Source organism: Physeter macrocephalus, chromosome 1, assembly GCF_002837175.3.
Source record: "Physeter macrocephalus isolate SW-GA chromosome 1, ASM283717v5, whole genome shotgun sequence".
NCBI lineage: Eukaryota > Metazoa > Chordata > Mammalia > Artiodactyla > Physeteridae > Physeter > Physeter macrocephalus.
In genome coordinates, this window is record NC_041214.2 from 81,105,052 (window position 1) to 81,123,120 (window position 18,069).

The 18,069-nt window shown below is 43.5% G+C and overlaps 1 long non-coding RNA gene across 22 annotated transcripts in view; it reads left to right on the forward strand.

The window, feature by feature from the left end:
* LOC114486608 (uncharacterized) overlaps nt 1-18,069 on the forward strand; it is an 85,026-nt gene that overhangs the window by 21,459 nt on the left and 45,498 nt on the right. For 15 of the 22 annotated variants that reach the window (XR_008617201.1, XR_008617197.1, XR_008617198.1 and 12 more), the window contains one exon: nt 113-17,531. The exons of 1 other annotated variant lie outside the window; for it this stretch is intronic. This is a non-coding gene — a long non-coding RNA (uncharacterized lncRNA). The remainder of the gene's footprint in view (nt 1-112; nt 17,532-18,069) is intronic. 6 more of the 22 variants (XR_008617194.1, XR_008617205.1, XR_008617193.1 and 3 more) reach the window with 4 other exon arrangements.

Here is an 18,069-nt window from a genome sequence, read left to right on the forward strand (position 1 = left end):
TCTTCAGTTCAAATATACAAACAATTAGAATCAATGATAGAAGTATGATAAAAATAGCTAACCTTAAGTGAGTGCTTCTTATAAACCAGTCATTGTTCTATGCCCTTTTCAGGTGTTAGCTTTTTGGTCTTCACAACAGCTCAGTGAAAAAGGAGTTGTGATTATCTACTTTCCTAAATGCCCTAATTTGCAGAGCTGCTACATGAGGGAGTCATTGTTCGGAGTGAGGCAGTGACTGCAAGAGCCTGGGATCTCCCACCACAGCGCTGCCATGCCTCCAGCCCTGGCCGGTGAATGGGTCCTCCACTCCTTAGCCACCAGCCCAAGCAGCAAGGGTGAAGTCGACTGTGGTTAAGTATTTGTTCAGTATCTTCGTGGTTTCAGCCGCCTGGATGCCACCATCTTCCTTACGAGACAGAGCTTCCCTATTTTGATGGGCGAGTCATCAGTCACTCTTCATGATCTTCAGCTGTATTTCCTCTTTTTTTTTTTTTTTTTTTTTTTTTTTTTGCACGCGGGCCTCTCACTGTTGTGGCCTCTCCCGTTGCGGAGCACAGGCTCCGGACGCGCAGCCTCAGCGGCCATGGCCCACGGGCCCAGCCGCTCCGCGGCATGTGGGATCTTCCCGGACCGGGGCACGAACCCCCGTGTCCCCTGCATCGGCAGGCGGACTCTCAACCACTGCGCCACCAGGGAAGCCCTGTATTTCTTCTTTAAGGGTAGGCTCTTGCTCCTTCAGCACTAGGCTTACCTCACTTTTCATCTCTGAATGTTTTGTTGGTCATTCCCTGAGCTTGAGTTATCTTTACTCTGCCAATGTCTGCTCTTATTCAGACTTGAAAAACTCCAGTCAATTTTCATCTTACCAAAACGTTAGCACCCACAGACCAGGACTCATGTCTGATTTATTCTTTATTCCATATCATCTTCGCAGTATATAGCAGCCTAAATGCTGAAAGAATAAATAGTGGTCAGTAAATGTCGAAAGAATGTGCGAATGACTCCCCTTTGAGAACTTTCTAGACTCAGCAGTTCCCTGACATCTGCTCTAGTACTGATTCTTTCATTCATTAACTCTGCAAATATTCCTGGAGTGACCACTACTTGAAGAGAACTTGAAGTCCTGTACATAGAATGGGAGTATTCATGCTTGAAGACTCACACTTTCTTCATTCATCCGTTTGTTCATTCACTCAGTTAATAAGCATTTACTGAGTACTTCCTATGCTAAGAACATGCACTGAGTGGAGGCATGGGTGTTAAGAACCATGGATTTATACTGGAAATTCCTGGTTTCCAACTTGACTTCATCACTTAGTAGCTGTGTACTTGGGCAACTTTCTTAACCATTCTGGGCCCCTGTTTCCTTATTTGCAAAATGAGGAAAATACCAGTATCAACATCCTCAGTTAGCTGTGAGGATTAAAAGAGATCACACACATTAAGTGCTCAGTAAATCTTAGCCATTAGCTATTATCATTTCCCTGGTAAGTGAAACGAAGAGGAATTAGACATAATCCTTCTCAAGGAACTGACAAATTCATGGGAATATAAATTTTTAGAATATGAGGTACAAATAAAAATGCTAGGGATGCTCAGATTAAGTAGAGATGATTTACAAACAGGGAAAATCAGAGACAGCGTCATTCCTGGAGAAGGCTGCATTTGGACAGGTTTGGATATGCAGACGTATAGGGGGAAGGGCGTTCCAGGAGGTGGAAATAGCCCAACAAGTAAATGGAGGTATTAAAGAACAAGCCCATATTCTGGGCTCCTGAGTCACTGGGCAATAAATTTGATCAATTACAAGAGACATAAGGGGGATAGAGAAAGACACAATGGTAGTAAAAAGGATCTTGAGAACCAGTGAGTGAGTTTGGGTTCCATTCTATGTCAACTGGGTGTGTATCCATGGTTTTATGTGCACCATTCACTAGTTTCATTTTTGTTTTCGACTGTGGATGGGTACAGTCATCTGTATTCAAAACTTTTTAGATTTTAAGTTATTTACACCTTCCTGTTTGGGAAATTTGATCACCTCCCAATATGCCTTAAGGTCCTTCATGTCACCTGAGTGACTCAGTAGTGCTATGAAGTCAACCACATGGGGAGATGAGGAAACTCACATGGACAGGTAAGATAACCTGTCTGTGGCTAGTACTTGGATGGACTGGGATATGAATGTCATGGCTGCTAACTCCAAGACTTTCTGTTTTCTGAGGTGGGGAAGTGCAAATATACCGCAAGATGGAAGCCAAGGCCATGTTGCTGAGTGGCAGAGAAGAGACATTTTGGTGACAGGGACCTCCAGCTGGGGATTGTCTCTGCTGCCACTGGCTGCTTTTTTAGCTGTGATTTGCAGCAGTAAATGCTACGCAGAATGAAATCAGCTATAGATATTTCCCTTCTCTCCTGGCTTGGCCTGGTGGGTATGTCCCCTCCGGCCTCATCCCAAGTTTCTTAAAGGGCTTCAAAAGAAATAGATATTGACTGAACTCTGGGGTTATTTATAATGGAAATCCAGTCCCTCATTCCTCCTGTCCTCCACAGAAGAGTTGGGCTGTTAATCTGAACCTTGGGGAATCAGAGGCCCAGTTTGCTTTATTTAGCTTTCAGGACATTGGATTTTTTTTTTTTTCTTTTGCAAAGACCTCAAAGTTCCACTGAAGTTAAAAGTATCCTATGTCCCAATGTCTTGACCAATTTAAATAACTCACCCTCTTCTCCAAATCCTATCCTCATGTTTCACAAAGTTGGACATTCTCCCTTATGTCTTTTCTTAAGCAGTTGCATAAAAGGGCAGTTTGGGTAAGAACCAACTTATGAGCCTACTCCAGAGGCAATTTACTTAAGTAGTACATATACACACACAAAATAATTTCAGTGCATTTATCTAACAATTTATCCAGGAGTTTGTGAGGTCCAAGGAGGAGTCTCTGTGACTAAGTGTTCTGTGTTCCCTAGACTTGAGCACTTGTCCTTGCACATAATAAGTGCTCAGTCATTTGTTGGTTAGTGAATCAGTTAGTAAGCATGCAAGTGTCTCCCCACATGAAGAAGTGCGGAGGGACAACTTGTGGTCAATCAGTGATTTTCTTTAGCTAGAATTTTCTTATGCTTTTTTGCCTGTTTCCCATCCCTTCTGACACACGCACACACACACACGCACGCACAGGTTCACTAGTTATGTTTTAACATTTTGCCTGTGTTCTATTGTGCCAGAGACCTTGATTGCGATTCACTCAAGACATTTGAAAAGTTTTATTTTGACAGATGTAGTATAAAGTAATATCAAGTACACTGTGTATATGTTTAAAAAGTTGTCTTTTTTACTTAAGAGTTGTGTGACCTTAGTCAAGTTACTTAGACGCTATGGGCTTCAGTTTCCTCATCTATAAGATGGAGATAATAATGGTACCTACCTTTTGATAATTAAATGAGGTGATAGAGAATAGAGTATTTAGCCCAGTCTTTGGCACCTAGCATGTGCTCAATAAATGTCTGTTAGGATGACAACAGTGATTTTTTGTGTAGATAAACGTCTTGGCACAGTGATATATATGCATTTATAAGCAATAAGCCAACTTCTTCTTTTTTGGTAAGATGTCAGATAAAAATCCAATAAAAGATTTTAATTATTCATGCACTTATTAGCTAAAGACTACCCATTTAATCAACATATTTGAGAAGACTTACAGTAAAATAGTGTAAACAATATCATCATTAACATTTGGATTAGGAAAAGCATGAATCATTTATTGAAACCAAATAGTTATATAGTCCTTTATTGACTTCCTAATGCTTTTTCAAACATTATCTGTTCTAATCTTTAATTTTCACAACTCTTATTAGGGAGGCATTATTACTTAACCTACCTGATGGAGAGTAATGTGACTTGCTCTAGTCCTCACTGTTTAGTATTTGGTTTGGGGATTCAGAAATGTCCAAGAGTCCAAGATCACAGAACCACCCTCCCCAGTAGAAGAGCTAGGAGGCCTTAGTTTGAACTTAAATCCCTGAACAGGGCTGTGCTCAGAAGATGTGTTGTTGGATGAATGAACAGATCCCCAAGTATAACTCCTAAAGTCAAATGCCATAAAACTGGCATAAAACCCTACCCTGATTTCACTCTCTTGGTGAAAGATTGGACTCAGGTGAAACTGTCTACTTAGACATGCCCACTCATCTTTTCAGGAATCAGCCTAAGGAACACAGGTAGTGGCATTTAGTCATTTATTGAGTGGTTTGCATGGAGTCCTATTTACTTTGAGGAATTCTCACACTCTTTATTTCATGCCATGAGGTGGTAAAGCAGGAATTGTTTGTGACTCATATTTTGCAGAAGAGAAGACTATGGTCTGGGGAAGTTGAGCAGCTTGCTTGAGCTCACCCAGGGTGGAGTGGCTGAGCCCAGATTTGAAATCACCCACTGAGGCTCTGGGCCCTTTTCCCAGTGCTCTTTCCCTGTGTGTATCTCTTCCACCTCCCCCAGTCTCAGCCACACAGGAATACTGCCTGCCTGAGCCCCAGCCATCGATAATGTTAACACTGGTAGAATCAAGATAATATGACGGTCTTACAATCTACAAGGCAGATCTCCACATCAGTACAGCTACTGTCAGGTGACATAGCAACATAGCACCTCTGTCCGTAAAATTAAGTTCCCCAGGAGGGAAGGGAAACACTGGTCACTTGTATATACTCTACAACTTGGTAGAATTGGCCTCATGATGGGTGATACAGTCAAACTTCTGCATTTTCAAGTGTCCTGAACTTTATCTAGTTGACCACTAGCTCAGCCCTTTTACAGTGCCCTGAAATTTGCCCTGCTTGGCAATGATCTCAGAGGGACTTTTGACGTTTTTTGTGGTCATTGTTTTTATATCTGAGAAAAAATAAAAGTTGCCTAATTTGAATTATTCTGTACACATTGCCCAAAAAAATAAAGTCAATATACAAAATACATACAAAATATGTAAAAAACTACTCACTCTGAATATTCATTTAATAAATATTTATTGAATGCTGACTATATGCCACACTCACTTCTAAGCCCTAAAGATACAAGAGTCAATGAACATAACAGACATATTATGAACATAACAGACAATTCTTCTAGTGGGAAGAAACAGGCAAGAAAAGCACGGAAAGGAAATATAACAGGGATGCTATATGCTATGCAGAACACATTAGGGGATGGGAGATACAGGGCATGGATGTACTATTTAGTGGAGGTGAGATTTGAGCCAAGGCCTGAAGGAAGGAGTGCACCCTGTTGCCATCTAGGGGAAGAATGTTCCCGAAAAAGGAAACATCATCTGAACGGTCTTACGGCGGGAGGCTGCTTGGGTGTCCTGGGAACAGCAAGGACGCCAGGGTAGCTGGAATAAAGTCCCTAAGGGGAAAGGGGTAGGAATCGAGGTCTGACAGGCAGCAGGCGAGGCTGTTGGGTCTGGCAGGCCCTGAAGGGGACCATGGCTCTGACTCTGAGTGAGACAGGAAGTCACTGGAGCATTCTGAGCAGAGATGTCACACGATCTGGCTTGGGTTTCAAATGGATGACCCTGGATGCTACGTGGAAAGTAGACTTGGGAGGTGGGTACGGTGAGGAGAAGAGAGGTGGATGGATAGCCTACTCCAAGAGTTTAAGCCTAACATGATTGTGGCTTGGACCACAACAGTCCATACTGTTGGCCCCAAATAAAGGAAATCTCTGGGCCAAACTTAAGGATAATTTATCTTTAAAGGCTTGAACTATGGGAGAGAGTTCAGGAAAATTTAAACAGAATTTAAAGTTATATGACTGTTTCTACCCCTCTAGGGTAATACAAATAAGTATTATCTTTGGTTAGTAAATATATAGGCAACTTCCCCTTCCAACTTTGGAAAATAAAGTAACATTCCATATTACTTCTCTTGGTTCTTCTATGACTTGAATCATGAAATGGGTTGTGAGCTGAATAATTTAGCCAGTTGTTAAGTGATAAAAAAAAGCAAAAGAAAATAATTGTCAGGGCTCTACAGAAGTTAATGGTAGAGTATGTTGCAATCAGAAAAGTTGAAGTTCTCTCAGAAACGTCAATATTGTTATCTGAACATGTGATAGAGGCACAGGTCACCAGATGTGGAGGAGATCCCACTTTGTCCATGAAGAAACTGAGACTCAGGAGGGAGATAAACTGTCCAAGTTACACAAAAGTTAGTAAGTTTGGACCAGAACTTGATTCTCACTCCAGCATGATGCCTAATCCATAAAAAGTTTTCCTTATAAATATACTTTGTTACTAATGCGTTAGAGGGGTTGAAGTATCATTCACATCTCCTCCTATTAAGAACCCCAGTCTTCTCCGTTTCTTGCACACCTGACAAGAACCGGCTCCATCCTCGTCATCCTAGCCGTACCATCTTGGTTCCTTCATCTCCTCTCTCCCTGTCTCACACTCCATCTTCACATAACCCCATGGGGATTAGCTGTCTTCTGCTCTGTTTTACTTGGGGAATCTGCCTGCCTGGATTGTACACTCTCACTCCACAGAGAGGGAGAAGCTAAGCAGATAATACCTGGATGTCCTGATGGGTCGGGAAAACTCCCCAATTTTAATGTTTTTGCTCCTTCACAAAAAGGAGTCACATTTTCAAGCCTTGGAATTTCAATATGTGGCTTTGTTCCCACTACTTTATATGTACTCATGCATTAATTTTCTCAGGAAGGAACACAGTGTGAATTTGAATGTCAAAAAATGCATAGGATTCTTTTTATTATGTCTATGGTAACAGAAATTTGGAAAAAAAAAACAACTTGAAAACAAGGATCAGTCAGCTCAGAAAAGCACTAGAAAGCTAGACCCAGCTCTAGGACTCAGTGGCTTTGTCACCTTCATTGAGGCCATTTTCCTTCAGGAACTCTACCATCTGACCTATGAAATGAAGGGAAGAGGAGATTGGAGTTTGCCGCCAGCATCTGCGGGCATCTCAAAGCCTCGTTCCTAAGACTTTTCCATGTACATGCCAGACTTTTCTTTACATCCCCAGGCCGTTTATGCAGTCCCTTCCTCACCCTACAATCTCAACATCCTCCTTCATAATCTCAAATTCTGTGACTCACACTCAGATGAATACATATTTACTGAGAGATTCTCTTGTGCTCACCACTGTACTGGGCACTGCAAAGTAATGAAAAAGGAACATAAGGCATCATTTCTTCCCTTAAGGAAAATTAATTGAAAGAGAGGCCTTTTGGCATTAGAAAATTTTGCATTATAGATTTTTTTAAGGGATAAAATTTTAGTGTCTCTATGCACCTTTCATAGTTCAAAATAAGCCCAGAAAGATCTGCTTAGGAAAGCACTTAGAGGAATGCTTTAATTAATCCACCAAAATGCTTCAAAATGAACAAATCAAGGGCTTTTTGTAAATGGGGGGATCAGAGAGTCAGAAAACAATTGATTCTCTTAACTATCTGAAACATTTTTGTCATAGTTTTAAATATTAATTTGTTCTATTATGGAAGAAAAAATAACAATCTAGATATTTTCTGAGGGATCGCATTTTCAGAATGATTGGAATCTAAAAGCTGAATGAAAAGTACAATCCCTTTGCCTGAAATGCTTTGTTGCTCCATTCTACTTGTCAAAATTATAAACATCTTTGAAGGTTGAGTTCAAATATTGCCTCATTCATCACCATCACCATCATCATCATCATCATCATCATTCCCTCCTTTTTTAAAAATTAATTAATTTATTTATTTTTGCTGTGTTGGGTCTTCGTTTCTGTGTGAGGACTTTCTCTAGTTGTGGCAAGTGGGGGCCACTCTTCATCGCGGTGCGCGGGCCTCTCACTATCGCGGCCTCTCTTGTTGCAGAGCACAGGCTCCAAACGCGCAGGCTCAGTAGTTGTGGCTCACGGGCCTAGTTGCTCCGCGGCATGTGGGATCCTCCCAGACCAGGGCTTGAACCCGTGTCCCCTGCATTAGCAGGCAGATTCTCAACCACTGCGCCGCCAGGGAAGCCCCATTCCCTCTTTTAAATCTGCATGGTTGACCATCTGCGCTGCCTTACAGCACTCATTACCTCTACCTTCCCTCATAGCGATTTGAGTACCTGACATCTTTTGTCCTGGGCTGGGCTCTCTGGAGCAGGGAGCATGTCTAATTCATCTGCTCACACTGTGCCTTGTAAGTAGCAGGATTCTGCGTGATGTTAGAGCAATGGTCTGGTTGCCATTCTGTAATGGATGACTGTATCAGTTGGGGTACAATTTCACCTGTTCTGCAAGAGACCGAAAATAGTAATGGCCAAAACAAGTTAGAAATTTCTTTCTTTTTTACATAAAAAATACTACTCACAAGGAAATTAGGGCTAGTTAGGTAGTTCTAAAATATTTGGAAGCCAGGCTCTTCCTATCTTTTTGCTCTGCCATCTCCAGAATATTGCCCTTATCTTCATGGTATAAAATGGGTTCTCTACCATGTCTATATTCCAGACCATTGAAAGGAGGAAAGGGGGAGATGGAGGTCCCCCACTTCCACTTAATGCACATCTGGGCAGTTGTACACATTGCTTCCATTCACATCCCATTGAGAACTACGTCTTCTGATCCATTTAGTCAATGGTGTGCTGGAGCCCAGTCCCAGGGCATGTGAAAGCCCACTGCGTGCATTTCCTCTCAACTCCGCATTCAGTGAGTCATGTTGGCGGCTTGAAATCAATCACAGGAGAATTAACACCACAGAAATGGGCAAATGCTATGAATCAAGGCTTTTGTTTCCTTCCATGAGAGCTGATTATTAAAATTTACTTGTAATCTGCTACACCTAACTGCAAGAGAAGCTGGAAAATGTAGTCTTTTTTACAACTCCTTGCTCCCAGATATGGAATTGTTAGCTGGGCAGCAGGTGTCTAGCTAACAATTCTGTATATGGGAGGAAGGAGTTGTATTTCTATAGAAAAAGCTAAGGAAGAATATTTGTAAACAATTAGAAGTCTCTTTAAACACGACACCATCTGGGAATAGAGAAAAAGAAAATTGGAAAACCTGTTTTTAACTGAGAGAATAGATCTATCTATAAGTGTATGTACTTGCAGCCTTTCTGCTGCCAACTTCCAGCTGTGAAAGACCATGCTAGAGAGAAATTAAGCTTCTTTGTGTGAGCTCAAGGTATAGGTCTCTGGGCAGAGGTTACATGAGCCAAATTCTGCTCATTTTTGACTATTTGTACTGTCCAAAACTGCAACACTGGTTTCCATCACCGCCAGTGTCCAGGCAGGAGCTGGATGATCATGCACAGGGTTTCCATAGAGGAGATTTCATTGTGACTGGAGGTTCCCCTCACCATCTCCAAGTCTCTGTTCATGCTTCAGATACTCTTCCTGACCCCTCAGATTCTTAGGGCTTCCAGTACTTTCCTTTGTTCCACTTACCACAGTTGTAATTATTACTATACTAATGCAGTCGATGTCAGTCTCCTCAACCAGACTGCAAGAGAAACAACTGAGTTGTTTTACTCACCGTTGTGTCTGCTACATGGAGCAAAGTGCATGGCCACTAAGGGCACTCATTAAATGCGTGCCAAATGGAGGCTGAATGCTGTGACATATCATGTGTGAAAGTGCCTTGTAAACTGCTCACAATAATTATTCTTTAGAAATAAGATACTGAGCTACAAAACAGAACAGAAAGCAGGTGAAGGAAGTGGCAGTAAATACTACCAGACATCTAGAAGGAACTGAATTTGATTGTAAGCTTCCTGGAACTAAGTACAAAAAGAGAACACACTGGGTTACTGAATTTTCTTTTTCTAGTGAGATATGACTTGTGAAGTCATCGGCAGAGGCCGAGTTTCCCTAGTGATTTATTAAAATGAGACCATTGTTTCCTCCCAGTTAATGTTTAAGCATGATCAAATTTCTCCTAACTTAAAAAAAAAAAAAAAGAAGCAGAGACAAAGAACAGAAGAGAAACGTGCCTTGTCAGCTGTCTGACCCATCCAGATTCCTTTGTATATGGTGTGCGCTGCCTCACTGCGTTGTCCCGGCTTCCTCACCTCCCGGTCATGGCTCAGCTCACTGGAGTCTTGCTTCTGCTCTGACCACCCTACCCGAGCTGCCGTGCTGAAGGACCATAGTAAATGTGTCCTGGCTCTATCTCGGCTTCAATCTTTTTTTTTTTTTTAGGATAGATTTTATTCATTTTTTAAAATTTTTGTTTATTTATTTTTGGCTGTGTTGGGTTTTCGTTGCTGCACGCAGGCTCTCTCTAGTTGCGGTGAGCGGGGGCTACTCTTCTTTGCGGTGCATGGGCTTCTCTTGTTGCGGAGCATGGGCTCTAGGCACCCAGGTTTCAGGAGTTGTGGCACGTGGGCTCAGTAGTTGTGGCTCGCAGGCTCTAAAGCGCAGGCTCAGGAGTTGTGGTGCACGGGCTTAGTTGCTCCACGGCATGTGGGATCTTCCCGGCAGGGATCGAACCCGGGTTCCCTGCGTTGGCAGAAGGATTCTTAACCCCTGCACCACCAGGGAAGCCCTAAGCTTCAATCTTTATTGCAGTAGTCATTTCTTAATTATTTGAAACTCTTGCCCCTGCTAGATCATGTCCCTTGGTTCTGGGACACAAAACTGTACTGGTTTCCTTCCTGGAGCCTCTTTCTCAGGCTCTTTAAAGGACTGCTTGAGCTCTGTTCTTCCAGGAAGTATTGGCATTCCTCGGGGTCTTGAAATTTTTTCTTTGACCCTTTCCTCTTCTCACTCTACGTAGCCTCCTGAGGAAATGTGATTGACGCTAATGGCCTTAATTACTCTCTAGATCTTAATGACTCCTGAGTTTTGATCTTTAGAATGGATGACCCACCCGAGTTTTAAACCCACATATTTAACTACCCTGTGGATATCACCTTGAATTCAGCATGCCCCAAATACAGCCCATATTTTTCCTTCTTCTTAACCTTTTCTTCCTCACGTGTGCCCCATCTCAGTGAAGGGTCCTCCCTTCCACCCAGCTTCTCAAGATAGAAATCTTGTCATCCTCTTTAACTTACCTCTCTAACTCCTCCTCCCCCCAACACTCAACCAGCAAGTCCTATTAACTCTCCTTCCTAAATATCTCTCAAATCAGTCCACTGATCCCTATCACCAATGTTGCTACCTTAACGCAGGCCCCTGGATTTCCATGCCAGCTCTTCACCAGCTATGTGCTGGTCTTACCCTGCTTCTAACTGATTTTCCACAAAGCAGCCAAAGTGGTCTTTCTGAAGCAACACTCTGAAACTTGTTGCTGCCCTGCTTACAACTTATCAATGGCTCTCTGTGGCCTTCAGAATAAAGACCTAACTCCATAATGAGGCTTAAGCGGCCCTGCCTGTTCTGACTCCTGCTTACCTTCCAGCCTTGTCTCCTTCTGACTTCTAAACCCCACTCCTAAACTCCACACTCCCACCAGCTGAGCTGCCTCCGCTCTCCACAGTACCTGGCTCTCTCTTGCCCCAGTGTCCCGGCACGTGTTGTGTTCAGGGGCCCAGTCCAAGTGGCCTTCCTTGACTTTCCAAGTCTGTGTTAGGTCTCTCATGGAACCCTGTCCTCACTCTACATGGCACTGTCTTTGGTGTATTTTAAGGATTTTTAAACCAGGGTACAAACCAAGTCAACAGACTTTTTCTATAAAGGGACAGATTACAGATAAGAAATAGTTTTGTCTTTGTGGGGCATATGGCCTCGGTCAGTTACTCAGCTCTGCAGTTGGAGAGGGAGAGTGGCCACAGACACTACACAGACTAGTGGTGTGGCTCTCTTCCAATAAGACTTTATTCACAGATGCAGATGGTGAGCCAGACTTGGCCCATTGGGCATAGTTTGCTGACCCCTGGTCTAAAAAACTAAGCTAGTATGTTCTTATCCACCTTTGTATCCACACTGCAGACACAGTACTTGACATACAGGCTCCTCTATGAAACTTTGTTGGATGAATGAGTGAATGGAAGATGAACAAATAAGGATGGACCTTTTTCCTCTTTCTCCTCTGTGGCCATATCTCCTTGGTCACAATATGCTCCACGTGCATTTTATGTAGTCAGTGAACCCCCATGAGGGGGTTTTCATCTGGCATGCTCATCTACACATTTGTGTTGAGCAAATACCATCTCAGAAGTTTTGGTTCCTTTGGTGGTAGTGGTCAAGTTTTAAATCCTTTGTCACTACTTCCCAGCCGTCCCCCACAACACAGTGTTTTGTTTTTTCCTAGGTATGATAGTTAAATGTTGGATTCTCCAGATGCCCTTCATATCATCATTATAGACTTTAGTCATTTTATTTGTGTGTGTATAGATGTAGTCATTCCTTTGTTCCATACTTATTTAAACCTATCTTAAAACCTTTTTTGAGCAGGTAAAATATTAGAGAAAAAAAAAACTCAGTTAAATCAATGAAAAAAGCACTTATTAAGCAGAGGGCACAGGTGAAGTTTCAGCGGGCAGTCAGTGGGGACAAAGATAACTCAGATAAGGTATTGTCTCTGAAGGGCTTATAATGCAGAAGGGAGATAAGAAGGTGGGCAATTTCAATACAATGTAGAAAGTGCTATGTCCTTTGAAGAAGGGATCAGCAAAGTACTCTGGGACTTTGATAGGAAGTGAAACTTGTCTTTAGCCAAGGAGATCAAAGAAGGCTCTGAGAGAGAAGCATTCAAGCTGGACATGGAAATGTAGGTATTTGGGACACTGATATGTCACTAAAGGGTCTTCGAGACAGAGGAAAGAATAGGCACACCCACAAGTTACTAGAAAGCAAGTTTTAATGAAGCTACGTCCAGGGACCGGCTGATAAAAGTGCAGCCAAATCCCTTCAAGGAGGTGCCAAGTCCATTCTGGTCTGGAATGCATTGATAATTGGGACATTATGCTCAGACACTGCAAATTGACATTCTGTCGTCATCCCTCTTGGAATAGAAACCCTGATCCTTTCAAGTAATTAGCACCAATTTGGAGCTTGTGTGCAAAAATAAATCACAAGTGTCCAAAAACAGATACATTAAGTTCAATGGTTAGGAAGCAAACGTTCTTATTAGCTCCGCCTACATCAACAAAATCAGAAGCAATTAGCATTTAAAAATAGAAGAGACAAGGAGAGTTCACAGTTCCCACTGGAAAATTATTATTTGTATAAATGTCCACAATGTTGACCTCCATGCACCCTTCCTGACCTCAGTCATGTTATTTCAATGGCTAAAGGATCAGTTTTCTTTTGTGAGGGTTAGGGAGGAGAACCGTGATTCTGTGTGTATTGTCCTGGTTGAAACTGAGAGGTGCGTGGCCTCTAGCACTCAAACAGGTAGGGCTCCATCTCCTCTTCACTGGGCCTCACCCCATCCTCTGCACGGATGAGAAGAGGATCTGCTGTGTCTTGAAATGCTCAGCAGATCTGCCCCCAGAAGCCCACTTGCATTCAGTAGTGTTGACCTTCACCCATGGGACACCTGCCTGCTGGAGAAAGCCTCAGTGGTCCATCCTGAGGAAGGGTGGCAGCTCCCAGGAACCCAGCAGTGCACACTTTGTAGTGGCCCTTGACGCACTCTCTAGGACATGGAATGTCTCAGTCAAGGATGGAGTCTCACCATTGGCGTTCGGTGTCAGACTGCAGAGGCAAACTGAGCACGGAGCACCTGAGGGACTGAGGTGTGATAAAGAGCACTGGCCGCTGGCTCGACAGGACTCGACAAGTCCAGGCTGTGTCACTAACTTGCTCTGTAAACTTGGTCAAACCACTAGCTCTTTCTGGGCCTCATTTTCCTCATCCTTAAAATTAGGGGCTGAACTGGGTTATCTTTTTGCTTTATTCCATATGGTTTTTTTTTACCCTTTGAAAATTCAAGTCTTTTTCTGCCTCTTTTTATCCCCCTGCTTGGAAACATATAGTGAATGGCAGGCTGGAAGGTGAGGTGTAGGACTCAAATATTTTTCTATTCCTCAAAAATGTGTGAAAATATACCCCATACTCCCTTCCCCCAAAAGACTGTGGCTTTAGGAACACAGGACAGGCAAGGAAGACACAGAAGGTCCACTTGGCAGGGCCAGGGCAGAACCCAGCTGATCGCCATCAGCCTGAGAAACAAACATCACATTTAAAGTTGATGGGGGGGACTTCCCTGGGGGCGCAGTGGTTAAGAATCCGCCTGCCAATGCAGGGGACATGGGTTTGATCCCTGGTCCGGGAAGATCTCACATGCCGTGGAGCAACTAAGCCCGTGCACCACAACTACTGTGCCTGCGCTCTAGACCCCGAGAGCCACAACTACTGAAGCCTGCGCACCTGGAGCCCATGCTCTGCAACAAGGGAAGCCACCGCAATGAGAAGCCTGCACAACGCAACTAGAGAAAGCCCGCACGCAGCGACGAAGACCCAATGCAGCCATAAATAAATAAAGTTGATGGGACTTTGGAATCATTATGGGCTGAAGAAGGAGAGATTTGCTCAAAGTGGCAAGTTAAAGACAACTGTGATTCAACTTATTGGCTCCCAGTCCTTTTTCTACCATGTCTTTCTTCCTCTGGCTTTCGTATTTCTAACCCGTAATCAGAGCCTAGGGACTGATGACATGTGTCCACTTTAAATAAAAATATCAGTTTTTTATAGGGATGGGGAGTGGATTAAATCTTTGACCATTAGTTTTTGTTAGGGCATCACTCATTTTTTCATACTTTCCCTCTTAATTTTTCATTTTTCTCCCTTGTAATTAATACCAGTTTCCCCAACCACCTTGCACACACACGAATGTTTTTCCTTTTTTTTTTTGCAAAAATTAAGAGTTGAGCTAGCTCCTTCTTGTGTATCTTCCCATCTGCCAGTCAGTTTATATTCCAACGCCTCGTCCATACTTTCCTCGAGGTTTCTAATTTCCCTACGTACAGATCCATCTCCTCTGGTAAGTCATAAGCTCTTTGAGAACTGGGAACGTCTTTGGATTTCTGTTTCCAAGGCCAGAAATGCTGCTCAGTTGTTGATTGAATACATTCATGGAAGAAAGAGGCACTTCATCCGTATCCAGATTGTGCCCTGAAGGCCCTCAGAGTGATGATAAGCTTAGCAGTGGCCTCCATTTCATCCTTTATGAGGAATCAGAAAAGGTCAGAGAATGGGCAGATCAGGCTTGGCTTCATTGGATTTCCTACCTTATTTCTCTATGGCTGTAAACTCATCAAAGAGCACTCCTGGGTGGCCAGAGTACACAGAGGGACCCTGCCCAGGCTTAGGAGATGGGGAACAAGAGCAAGAAGCCAACTCCTAAACTTTGGGTTGTCAGTCTCAGCATGAGGGCATCCCAGAGCCAACCCCCCACTGACTTTGGCCAGGGACCTAGGTCTGTTCACTGTGCATAAGCATTTGTCAACCTGGCCACTGGGAGGGGATCCTGGCAACAGACAGGCACCAAGGGTGGTACCTGAAACAATGTTGGATCGAGTGGCCTTTTCACTCAGAAGCTTGGAGGAGGAGAAGGAGGGGGAGATGATATAAAAATCCATGTGACTTCTGTCCAATGGCAAGAGAGAAAGGAGAGGCTTCTTAAATGGTAGTGAAAGGTGAGATGGCACAGGGATGAGGGAGTGAGAGAAAGTCCTTGTGGACAGGAGATGGAGGAAGAGTCTGGACTGAGGCTGGAGGAATGAGAGACAGATATAAGAAAGACTGAGAACAAATACATATGGGAAGGAAGGAAATGAGGGAAGGAAGGAGGGAGGGAGAAAGGAAGGAAGGAGGGAAGGAGAGAGGGAATGAATGAAAGGACATTAAAATGCTAAAAAAGAGACAGGCACAGACATCAGGAGAAAAAATCAGAACTAGGTTGGGAATGAAAGAAAACTGTGAGGAGAGAGAAGAGAGATGCAATGAAGGAGGGTGTGTACACACACAAGACAGGGACAACTTAACGCCAACCTGACCTGCTCAGCTCAGAAAAATTTCGTTTGTGAGCCTGGCACAGGAAAGATCTGGACAGAGAGGGAAATGGGCTGACTCCTGCCCAGGGCCTGTCGGAGGAAACAGATCAATTAACCTGGGTGGGGATCTCCTGTGCCAGGCCTGGCACTGCCAGCTCTCCGTGCCCAGCTAGGCTAGGCCAAGGACTCTCATGTGATCCTTGAGCTATTAAAAGGCCATCAGCTGCAGGGCAGAATCAGCCTTTTACGCTGAGAAAAACCCTCTTCTCATGCGGACATCACTTCCTATGGCCCAGAAACCACCTCTCAGACAGGCCCAGCCCTGGACCCAGTAAACCCGCACCCCTTGGCCTGGGGAAACTGACCATTGGGAATCTCAGCAGGTTTCGAGGACCCTCTGGGGGCCAACACAGCCTGGAACATCCAATTGATGAAGTGATCTTAGGGCATATTTGTGGGTGGAGCAGGAGGTGTCTGGGGCAGAATGTTGCCTTAGATCTTGGATCACTGGGTGCACGTTATAGGGAGAAAGATTTCAGCACCAGGAAGGACTTTGAAATCAAAGCTAGACAAAGCTGGATTCATTAATTTGTACATTTGTTATTTTTCCAACAATTTTTGAGCATCTACAATGGGTGGGGCATTGTGCTAGAGGCTGAAGAGACAAGTAAACACATCCACTGGCCTCAGGGAGAGAACAATGGCGACTTTGCTTCCTCTACCCAATTTAACAGTAGGAAGGTGCGCGTGGAGTGTATCGGGAGCACGAAGGTGACTGATCCTGTTTCCAGGACAAGCAAGTTTTCCAGGAAAAGCAAGTTTTCCAGGAACTGCGCATTGGAGTACAGCCATAAAGGTTGAGTAGGATCCATGAGGCAGAGAAAGTGGAGGAATCCTAGACCAAGAGAATCACAGGAAGAAGCTGGAAAGTGTGAAAGGGCAGGTGGCTTACCTGGGGGATGAACCGGAGGAAACACCTTAGTAGACACGCCGGCCTCTCTGGAGATAAAGGTGGGATGGAGGTGGGTCCAGATAAGGACAGACAAATAAAAAGGCACAGAGACACCCCAAATTTTAGTCAGAAGGGAGCTTAGAGATGATGGAAGTCATCTTTGTCCTTGTTACAGAAGTTTTCAATTTTAATGTGAGTGTGTGTGTGTGTGAAATAGGCTTCATTGAAGAGTATCCAGGGTTGGACACAGAAGAAGGAGGCATGATAGCAACTCAAATAATTTCAAACTGGGGACTTCCCTGGTGGTCCAGTGGTTAGGACTCTGTGCTTCCACTGCAGGGGGCACGGGTTTGATCTCTGGTTGGGGAACTAGGATCCCGCAAGCCGCATGGCGCGGCCAAAAATTAAAATAAAATAAAATTTAAAAAAATAAAATAAAACGTTCAAATAATTTCAAACTGAATATGTGATTCCTCTTCTCTGAAGAGACCTGCTAGGCTGTCTTTACTGACTGCTTTACCTGGAGTGGTGGCCACCAGCCTCCTGCCTTCTCAGGGTTTTTTCTCTGCCTTCTTTCCCATCTCAAGTCTTCACCCAGCCCTCCAGACTGCCCGCACCAGGCACAGAAAATTTTCTCTGTTGGGTCTCCTTTAGATAATGGTAAGTAATCGGAGAACAAAAAAGCCTCCTGTTTGCCCAGGTCCTCCTTCCTTAGAGGGCAGATGTTACTTTGTATTTGGAAAGTTCTAAATGCCCCCAAAAGTAAAAATTACCCTTATGCATTTCTTTTTAAAAATTACATAACAAACTTAAAGTTTCCTCCTTCAGTCTGTTAGCATTTATCAGTCAAGATATCTTCCCAAGTTAAAGCAAATATATCTCCCTCTACATATATATATATATATATATACATGTACACTCACACACATATTTATAGAAAAGAAATTATGCCTTACATATTGATCTGTTTTTTAATTTAAAAATATGTTGTGAAAAAACTTCCAACCCCATACTTCATATGCAGTCTAGTCTATAGACTAGATAGACCACAAGTTTTCAACTATTTTCCTGTTGATAGACATTGATGACGCTTTACCCTGTTTGCTTGTAAATAATGCTGCCGCAAACATCCTTGCGTGTGAATCCTGACGTGCCCTCATTATGATCTCTATAGGATGGATTCCTGGAGTTAGGTTGT